The sequence below is a fragment of the Myodes glareolus genome, chromosome 22 (assembly GCF_982192425.1).
Source record: "Myodes glareolus chromosome 22, mMyoGla1.1, whole genome shotgun sequence".
Classification (NCBI taxonomy): Eukaryota; Metazoa; Chordata; class Mammalia; order Rodentia; family Cricetidae; genus Myodes; species Myodes glareolus.
The window spans coordinates 16,093,591-16,104,450 of NC_142047.1; the positions used below are offsets into that span (position 1 = coordinate 16,093,591).

Consider the following 10,860-nt stretch of genomic DNA (forward strand, 5'->3'; position numbering starts at 1 on the left):
TCTGTATCATGCTGCCTGGCAGTTGGGGAGATTACTTACCTTCCTGTTTTCCACCTCTCCTGACTTTCCAAGATGACCCTACCAGGACCAACGCAAACACAATGAGTCCAGAACTCCATGAGTTATTGAGGCCCTGGGCCTTTAACTTCAGATGTCAAGCCAGGTGAGCCCAAAGGTGTTGACCAGGAGCCCTGTGAGAAAGTAGACAGGGGTTCTGTACACAAAGCCAACGATGGGGAAGGGGGCATGAACTGGTCCTACTAGGGTGACATATTTGGCTTCCAGCAGTCTGAGACCAGTATGTCCTTTCCCAGGGTATAGCACAACCAACTTATCTCTCATTAAGGAAAAGAGGCATCCAAATGTCCTCAGTTCACCTTGGGAAGGGCTGTCCTAGAACAGCCACATGGGACCCTCAGAGAGTTCGAGTCCACTTTGGATTGCCACACATCACACTGTCTGTGTAGCATCAACTGTTCAGCCTCACAACTGTCCCCTGGGGACGGGGGCTTACCTAAACTGTTTACACAGCACTGTGCAAGACGGCCAGAGTGTAGGGACACTGTAGGTGGAAACAGTTCCAGAGTAGAGGTCAGAGCCCCAGGGTGGGCTCATCCAGATTTTGTCAGGGTAACTGCCAGCCAAGGCCCACCTCTGCTCTATCCTGTAGCTTAGTAGAAAAGTTGTAGGCACTGAAGCTTGCATCATGGGAGAACTGATAGTGACTCCCTGCCCAGTAATCACCCCGAACACCAAAGAGGGGCTATATTGATGGAAGAAAGGAAGCAGAATTAAGCCCCTTTTCACACCCCTTTGTGAAGTTTTATCTTCGAAACAATACATAAAAGTTTTCTGGGCAGGGATTTCCTAGTGATAGCTGTTAAAATTAACTTTCGCCTGGTCTTCAGGTTAATCAAAGACACAGGGCACACTGGACTTCAGGTGAGGCCAAGGTGCCACATCCCAACTAGATATATTCCCACCAGGCAGGACTCCTGTGAGGAGGGACACGGTGCTCACAGGCAGGAACTGAGGCCCACAGCGAGAGACCTGAGATAGCTATTAACACCCAACCCCAAACTGGGGACTGGGCATGGGGAGATGTGGGATAAAAAGCACAAACAGAGGGGACAGCAGTGACCCCAACTCCCCCAATTTTAGGTGAGTTTGGAGGTACTCAGTCCCTCTATTAACTGGGTATTAACTGGGCCAGGGGTGTGGGGCCTGAGCCGGGCTGCTCTGTTTTTCCAGTTGGCAGGGATTCTGTTCAGCTCCAGAACAGCAGTTGAGGGTTCTTTCTCCTAAACATATTTCTGAGTCCAGATTCCCATCGCTTGCCCTAGTGTTAATAAATCATAATACAAACAGGCTGGAGCACTGGGTCAGAAAGGTGGGGGTGAGAATGGAATTAGAAGGCTTCGTTCAAGTCCTGCCTATGGTTCCTGTTTCATACACGTTTTGTCATCTTATATCCGATTTAAGAAGTGCATGACTGAAGGTAATGAAATTCTGCACGTGTAGGCACTTCCGGAGGGCTGGAGTCACTGTGAAGATGCCCATCATCATTCTCGGGGACAGACTCAAACCCAAGTTCGGCTTTCCCTCCAGAATTACCGGAAGTTCAGGGTCACGCTGGAACTGTTAGTCCTCATTTGAGACTCTGACGGTACCCACTTCCTCTTCCTGCAGCTGTTTGCTGATGATTAAATTATTGTAAATAGGTCCTATTCACAGCATAATAAAACACCATTAGCATGACTAATCACACACCTGATTATATAACCCACTCCTCCTCCCCCAACCTATTTTCCGCATCCTACACCCAATAAATCCAGTGCTGACAGGGAGCTCTTGTTAAAGCTGATGAATGGGCCTTGGGGAACCTTGCTGGGGGTGCCCTATCCCTCCCACCACAGAACAGACCTTAGGAGACGGCCACATGAATGAAACGGGTACCAGCTCTGCCCAGTCTGTTTGTCCCGGGTTCTGGCATTGTTGTTAATTCTTGTTATTTATCTAATGGGACACAAGTACCGTTGGATAAAGCCACTCTGTGTCAGGCACGGATAAACTCCTATGTTCTTTATTTTGCCTGTGAACATTTTGGTTTTATTCTTTCAAGAAACCTTATGATGTGTGAAATGCTATTCCTCCCCTTTTATGAATGAATACAATGAGAACTAGAGAAGTCAAATAACTCGCCCACAGGTGGAACGTTCGCCTTTGCTTTCTGCGGCTGTGATAAAGCACCCCGACCCAAAGCAACTTGGGAAGGGAAGGGTTCATTTCTGCTTGGAGGTTATGGTCCATCACAGAGGGAAGCCAAGGCAGGAACTTGGAGGCAGAAACAAGAAGCAGGGACCATGGAGGAGTGCTGTTTTCTGGTTTGCTCCCCTTGACTTGCTCAGCTATCTGTCTTATATAGCCCAGGTCATCCATCTGTCTAGGGATGGGCCTGCTCATGGTAGGATGGGCTCTCCTACATCAATGAACAGTTAAGAGGATGCCTCACAGACTTGGCCATTGGCCAAGCTCATCTGGGCAGTTCTTCAGCTGACAGTCCCTCTTTCCCAGGCAACTCTAGGTTTGTGTCAAGTTGACAGCTGAAGCCACCTATGACATGGAGTCATCTTGATTCAAAAGTAGTTTTCTCATAGTGTGTCACTTTCCTCCCCTGCGTGGAGACACATTTTACAAGAACAGTCCTGCTGGTGTGGGGAGAGAGCCGGGAAGGGAAGGGGTGGGAAGAGCGGGGATGGTGGGCCAGCCAAAGCTCTGGGGAGCCAGCAGATGTCTCCTGAATTGCCTGGCCCTCTGCTTATTAGTCGTGTGAAATGACTGGCGACCTGGTGATGCTGGCAGGGGCCATGTGGCTCCATGGCTTGTGGTGTGACAGGAGACAGGGTCTCGGTGAGCAGAGCTGTAGTCCTGCCTCGACTGGGCCCCTTGTCTTTGGCCCATAGGCTATCACCTTGTGCTGGGCCTCAGTTTTTTTCCTCACAGAGCTGTTCTGAGGATCTGATGAAATTAAGGTTGTGAAAGCACTATGTGAGCTGTGAAGAGAGTTCCATTTGCAAAGAACTGGGCCCAGGTTTCCTAGGAACGAGGACCCCAGCACCCCAATGTAAAGACTTGAGTCCTTTGCAATTAGGGATGGACCTTCCGGTTAAGCACGTGGGTAGGCAGGCGTGGGTTGTACTCTCTGTGGTCCACACTGTCTATAGCCTAGTCACCTGTAGAATTTGTCCTTGTCGCAGAGATGGACTAAGACACATGATCCATGTGCTATAATCGCCCTTCTCTGAGGTGCTTGAGACAGACATGCTCTTGGTTTCAGCTTTTGTCAAGTCTCAGAATATTGCTCATTGTGATAATGAGGCGTCTTCAGGATGAGACCCAAAACCGGCCTGGCAATTCGTCTATTTTAGAGAACCTGCACACAGTAACCGAAAGCCGTTTCGCGTGTTTCTAATGTCCCTGTGTCTTAGCTGTGACCTGAGCGAAGTCAGAAGCAGAGGTTTCCATTTATACCACCATGTTTGCTGTTGCTGTTTGCTTGCTTTTTTGTTTATTTTCAAGTTCTAGATTTTGAAGTGTTTGGGGTTTTGAGATTAGTGGTGTTCAGCTTGCATGTATTCTCCCCAGAGAACCACTTTCAGTGTGCCACACTGAATTGACCATTGTCCTTACTCTCACGACAGCAGCAGGGTGCACGAGGTCACACAGAGGCACGTTGTGCCTCCAGAGCCAGGGCTCAGAACTGGTTTTGTGAGTCAGTACTGCAACTCCAGCATTGTGACTAGTTACCTGAAACCAATCGGTTTGAAGGAGGAAAAATTTCTTTGGGATCATGGTTTCAGTCCACGACTACTTGATCATTTTGCTCTGTTCCTAAGACAGCACAGTGCATTGTAGAGGGAGCGTGGGCTGTAGGACGCTGCTTGCTTTGTGGCATCCCATAAGCAAAGAGGGAAAGAGAGGAAGGGGCAAGGATCCAATTCCCATTTCACAGCCATTAACCTAACTCCCTTTCACTAGGTCCCACATCCTAATGATTCCACCACCTCCCAGTTGTACTCCAGGCAAGGGTTCAAGCACTCAGCACAAGTTGCTGGGGGGGACATTTACTAGCCTCTAAATCACTCCATGAACACAGATTCACTTCTGCCATGTGATATTGTTCAAGGTAGTCATGGATAAAACTGGGACTGGGATGAGGGAAGACGTGCCTTAGGATATATATTTGAAGGTGACACTAATTCTTAGTCATTGGCCTTGCCCTTGACTGACCGCCAGTGTGAGCATCTTCCTGCATTTTGAAACTCAAGTGCATTGACTGCCCCAGTCTCAGAGAGGGGTGAAGAAGCAGGCCCTACCCTTTAGTGGGAAGACCTCCAGTCACATGGCTGAAGTCTCTGTTCCGAGGGGGAGGAGCAAGGCTCTCAGCACAGTTAGTCAACAGAAGAGCATTACAAAGGCAAAGCAGGTGGGATAGAGTCAGAGCTTCCCAGAGGGAGAGGCCTAAAGAGGGCGTGGCATGAAGAGGGAGTGGCCTGAAGCTCTTATCACGGAATGCATTTCTCTTCCACCATTGGGCAGGCAGTTTTCTCAAGGAAGCCTTTGTCCCACACCCCTTTTCTCATTCTTAAACACTGCCCAGCTGTGAATCAGTTTGGGTCACCTACCACACCACCAGTTCCTGGTTCCCTCGATGTGATCTACTACACTTGAACTTGTGGGGGCAGTGTGGGTTTTAAAAAATAAAATCTTAAATTTTAGGTCTCCAGAGATAATTGACGTAACTACAGGTGTGCATGTGTGTGTGTGTGTGTGTGTGTGTGTGTCTGTGTGGTGTATGCATGTGTGTGAATGTAGTGTATACGTGTGTGCTATGTGTTCATGTGTACATGTGGGTACATGCACCTATGCATGCAGGTATGGAGGCCAAAGAACACAGGAAGTACTGCTCATTCACTCTCAGCCTTATTCCTTTGAGATAATATCTCTCACTGAACCTGGAACAAAGCAGTCAACAAGCCCCAGCAAGCCCCCCCCGTCTCTACTATTCTCAAAACTGGGGTTACAGTCACATGCGCAGCCTCACCCAGCTTTTTATGTGGTTGTTGGTATCCAGACTCAGGTTCTTATGCTCGTATAGCGTGTGTCCTTACCTGCCGAATCATCTCTCTAGCTCCCTGTATTCTATTTAAATCCACTGGTAATGACACTTTTGCACAAAGTCACAGGTTATTTTTAAAGCATGCATGGTTTGATGTGTTTGTTAAATCGAATCTAAATGCTTTCTCCAGTGGGATTCTAGGAATTAAAGAATTTATAGGTTTTTGAGGAATTTTCAGGGATGCGGGTAGTTGAATTAATGTTTATGTCTAGAACTGAAAACTATGGATCCTTTGGGACCAAAGGAATTGTCAATAGAATCAGCAACTGGAAGTGTTTGGAACGGTGCAAGCCTATAAGAGCTGCATGCAGGAGTTGGAAGAAGGATTACTAATTAGTGTGAGAGCAGCCTAGGCTATACAGTGAGGACCTGTCTCCAAAATCAAGCAAGCAAGCAAGCAAGCAAGCAGGCAGGCAGGCAGGCAGGCAGGCAGGCAGGCAAGCAAGCAAGCAGGCAGGCAAGTAAGCACTAAAACTGAACCAGAGGTGCACTTAAATTTGTGCTGTGGCAGACAGAAGTTGTTTCCCACCTAAGATGAAAATCCTAGGTTGTCATTGCCCTTGAACCAAGGCCACCCTCAAGTCAAGGGCATGAGGGAGGACAATGTGTGTGAGACTGGCTAGACCACTGCCTCAAGTGATGGCATCTGGGCTTCTGGGTGATGTCCAAGATCTGCCTCAAACTTTGACCCGTTTGTCAAGAAGGCCTGGAAATAGCTTTCATGTTTCTTCCCTTCCTTTGCCATTTCACTCCCAGCCTTAACCCCTGACCTCTAAAGAAGGTCAATAGAAGATTATCTAAGCTACAGCTCAGATAGTGTCGCATTCAATGACTCCCAACTAACTCCACAAACCTGGCGGTGACTCGCCTCTAACTCCACACACCTGGTGGTGATGCTCCTCTCCAGTCACATTTCCTTGTGCCTCCCTAACAGAGTGTGTCCCACCACCGTGCAGAGCTGTCCCACTGTGTTGAGCTGTCCCACCGTGTTGAGCTGTCCTCTGCACTTCCCATCAGATGCCCTCCCACTGCTGCTACAGTCTGAAGCCCAGCTTTCCTTAAGGCACAGACTAGCTTCCACCTCACTCATGAAGTCTTCCTTAAACTCACTGTAGGGCCCCCACTCTGAGACTCCGTGGTATCTTTGGGGGTACTAGGAACATGGTTGAAGGAGAAACTTGTGGAAACCAGGATCAAGCACCAGGTTTGTCACTTCCTGGCCGTGTGACCCTGGGTAATGCTCTTCACTCCTCTGTGTCTAAGCCCTAGGAAGAAGTATGAACGCAGAACTGCTTCCTAGGTTATGATAAAGATTGAAATCTTTTTCACACACTAACTTCCAATGGGGATAGTGCATTATGTCAACTCTTATCTGCGTTTTAACATATCAAAAAATATACAGGCATAATAATGCATAACCAAAAGAATATAGTAGAATAGTAAGTTGGAGACTAACCTGGGATACACAGTGAGTTTAAGGCTAACCTGTCTAACATAACCAGACTTTGTATCGATCAATCAATCAATCATCTCAAAAGTAGTTATTAAGCATCTACTATGAGCCCGGAATCAACGCACTGAGATAACAGTAGTGTGTGAAGAACACAGTGCCTCCCAATAGAGCTTGTAGTTTGACAGATAAGATACACCGGTTGAGTCTTGTAGTGTGATATTAGATTGTTAATTTTATTTTCATTTTCAGACTATGGGGGCATGGATACTATTCTTTTTTTATAAAGAGTTTCTAATGGCTTGGCATTATCTTATTTCATGTGTAGTAAGGGCTATGCCGATGAACGAAACACGGTAATGACAAAAACCACTCCCCAGTCCAGCTGCAGCTTTTCGGCCAAGAGTTACTGGGCACAGGCGCTACCTCTCATGGGAAAGTTCCAGAATGAATGCAGAAACGGGAATCTTGGGTCAGCAATGAGGCCTGGTGCTGACAGCTAGTGAGAAGCCCGGGACAGGGGCAGGCTTGTCCTGATGATGTTTTGGGGCCGACTCCCCAGTTCTTCTTGTGCTGTGAAATACAATCATATCCCCAAAACTGAAAAGGCATGTGGAGGGGTCATGGGAGGCCTGGTGATTGGAAAGCCTGCATTCGGGCCCAGACTCCATTGTTGACCTCTTCGTGACATTAACAAATTTCAGTTTTCCTTTCCCCATTTGAAAAACACGTGGGTCAGACTAGCTGAGGAGTCTCCTTCCTCTGTTTCTTTTATCTTTCATTCCTTTCTCTTTCTTTGTAAATGTTATCGTTTAAGCTTTTCATCCATGTAAACTCATATTTGGGAATGTTCCCCATATGTGAGGAAAGTGAGACTAGAAACTGGGGCTTCTGAACCCAACCCTTTGCCCTCACTACTTCCTGCTGGGGCCTGATAGCCCTCCAAGAAGTACCGTAAGGACAAGGACGGCAGGATTGCAGCAAACACAACAGGAAGACCCATGATCCTTCAGTTCGGCCTTGGGCTAAAGCATCTATGACTCAGGGCAACAGAACCCACAGCCTTTAATTAAAATCACTTCAACTTATCCCCATTAACTATGATTGATGCACCAACCGGAGAATAAGTGCATTAATGCTATAATTATCTGTTAAGGATGTTTTATTGATTCTTCAATGATATTCTAGTCAGTTTGTATTATTTAGTTTCTGGCTTAAATCAGGAAGAAATGGCTATTGGTGAAGAAATTAATCATCTAAATCAAATTGCCATTGATGTTTTCAGAAATAAAACTCTGGGACCGCGATAGTCAAGCTGCTTCCTGGTTAATGTTGGTTGCTGCGGTAATGGAGGCTGTGGGCTGAGGAGGGTTCAGTACGTAGCTCCAGGCTATGGGTGAAACACCAAGACACCCTGGGCTCCTGTCAAAGTCTTGTCTCCAGCTCAATTTACTCTCCAGTCTTCTGGGTCCTTGAACTGTGGGCCAGTAAATGAAAGATCCCAGGCTGGCCAGGTCCTGGAGCTTCGTGCTTTGGGGTCCTTGGGGCACTTATGTTTTAGGTATGGTCTCATGGCTCATGAAGACTTTGACTCCTTCATCTCTTGAGAGGAAAATGGGAAAGACTGAGGGAGGAGAGCATATATTTGGGACCTCTTTCAAGCAGAAACCTTTCCGTTACAGTGGACAGAGACTCTGATGCAAACAGTCTGAAGGGAAAGCTCCGTCAGGCAGGGTATGCTCTTCAGGTGGCTTAGTGGGACTAAGAGATGCCACAAAGGCAAGCTTCTCTGTGTGTTCACTCATCTTCCTCAACATCTGAAGCTACGGGGTAGCAAGAGAGGGAAGTGAATGCACGTACTGTACCCTGTCCCCATGTCACACCCTAGGGAGAAAGTGGCCACACCTTGCTTGTGCCATTATGTTTTGGAAGTGTGGCCAGCTTTGTTTGGCTCCTGAGATTCCTACCATGAATCTTCTTGCTCAGACAACATGAATAATATTTTCTATCTAGCTCGCTTCTTCCTTCCTTTCTTCCTTCCTTCCTTCCTCTCTTTGTTCATTCAGTCATTTGCTTTGTTTTTATATCCCAATCAAAGTTTCCCTTCCCCTTCCCAGTTTCTCCCTCCACCCCATCCACTCCTCCTCCACTGTTTCTCTTCAGATACAGGTGGGCCTCCCACAAATACTTGTCAGCCATGGTATATCAAGTTCCAGTGCCTACACCTCCCCTTCTATTCAGGCTGGATGAGCCAATCCAGGAGACATGGGTCCCCAAATAAGGCAACACAGTCAGAGACAGACCCTGCTCCCACTGTTAGGAATCCCACATAAAGACCAAGGTACACAACTACCATATATGCAGGGGGCCTAGGTTGGTCCCATGCAGGCTCCCTGCTTGGCGGTTCAGTCTCTTTGGCCCCCCATGAGCCTAGGTTAGTTGGTTCTTTGGTTTTCTTGTGGTACCTTCACACCACTGGGTCCTACAATCCTTCCTCCCTGTCTTCCACAGAATTCCCCGAGATCCACTTAATGTTTGTTGTTTGACTGTGGGCCTCTGCAGCTGTTTCCATCAGTTGCTGGGTGAAGACTCTCCGATGACAGTTGGATTGGACATTAATCTATGAGTATAGCAGAATATCATTAGAAAGCATTTCATTGAGGGTTTGTTTTTGCTGTTTTTAGTTTTTGCCGTTTGGCTCTATCCTCCATCTCAGGGGCATCCTGCCTCTGGGTCCAGGCCCTCCAGGCAATGCCAGGAATGGGCTCCCTCCCAGGGTTGGTTGTTCAGCTGTTCCAGTCATCAGTTGGTCACACTCATATTTCCTGTGCCATCCACCCCCCCCCACCCCCCCCCCCCGCCCCTGGCCTGCCCGTGGAACTGAGGAGCTGTGGAGCTGGGGAGCCAAGGGCGATGGTGGCTGGCCCAGGATCTCACTTGAACAGGGTTCAAGGCAAGCCTGGGCTGCATGCCACTCAAGACAGCCTCTCCCGTGCGAGTCTTAGCTTCCTTCAGGGGTCCTGGCATTCCTTCCCCACTCGGGCACCTCCCCCGCGAACTCCTCATGCCACCCCATGCCACCCCACCCCAGTCCCACCCCACCCCCACCACCACCCCCACCCCCAACCCGCGCGTCCATCTCCCCACACAACCCCCACGCCTCCTCCAGAGGGGCACACAAGTGGCCTGCGGGACGACAGAGGAGGGCTCTAACCCGCCCAAAGGCAAGGAGCTGGCCGGCTACCTGGCAACAGTTCCCAGGTGGAGGGAGAGTCGGGGTCCAAAGCCGACCCCTGCCCCGGAAGGCAGTGAGGCCCTGTCAAAGCCGGCACCAGTGGATTCCCCACCGAGGGAGGCCGAGGGCGGGCAAGGGAGGAGCCAGCTTTTGGGGCGCGGTGAGGGTGCCCGACGAGGAACGGGAGACAAGGGAGACAAGGGGGGCAAGGGAGACAAGGGAGACAAGGGGGGCAAGGGAGACAAGGGAGACAAGGTCGGTGGGTAGGGCAGGCCACTGCTCCTGGCCCTGGAGCCCGGGCTCCGGGCCGGGGCAGAGGGCTGAGGAAGGAGGGCCTAGCTGGCAGGCTGGCTGGCTGGCGGGCGGATTGGAGGGGCTCGTCCATCTGTCTGTCCGTGTGTCCGGACTCTGTCTCGGACTCGGGAGGGCGTGGGGGCATGGGGGCGTGGGGACCGGCGGGCTGGCGTGCAGGAGCACAGGCCAGTGCTGCAGCAGGCTCTTCTGGCGCCACAGCGACAAGCCGCCTCTGTCTACGGCCATACCACCCTGAATGTGCCGGATCTCGTCTGATCTCCGAAGCTAAGCAGGATCGGGCCTGGTTAGTACTGGGAATACCGGGTGCTGTAGGCTTTTTTTTTCCCGTCTTCTCCCCTTTTGGCCCCTTTGGCCTTCGCGACCGCAGGCCGCGCGGGCCAAGGGCCAGCCCAGACCAGGACACCACCAGGACAATCTGCACCCCGGAAAGAGGGCCCGCCTCTCACAAGGTTCCAAATCTACCCGTGTAGATTCCTGGGAGTTTCCATTGCTCAAGGTTTCTAACTTACCCCAGAGATGCCACCAGATTCCAGTTGTCTTTTTCAGTACTCTCTCCCTCCATGTTAAGAAGTTAGAGCTAATGGGCCAAGCAGTGTTTTAATTAATACAGTTTCTGTATGGTTATTTTGGTTCTGGGCAGCCAGGACGAACAAGCTGTTCCTCCTCCATCACCTGATCCCT

At 49.6% G+C, this 10,860-nt stretch overlaps 1 pseudogene; it reads left to right on the top strand.

Moving 5' to 3' along the window:
- The first annotated feature begins 10,392 nt into the window (after positions 1 to 10,392).
- Positions 10,393 to 10,494, top strand: LOC125396599 (5S ribosomal RNA; annotated as a pseudogene).
- The last annotated feature ends 366 nt before the right edge of the window (positions 10,495 to 10,860 follow it).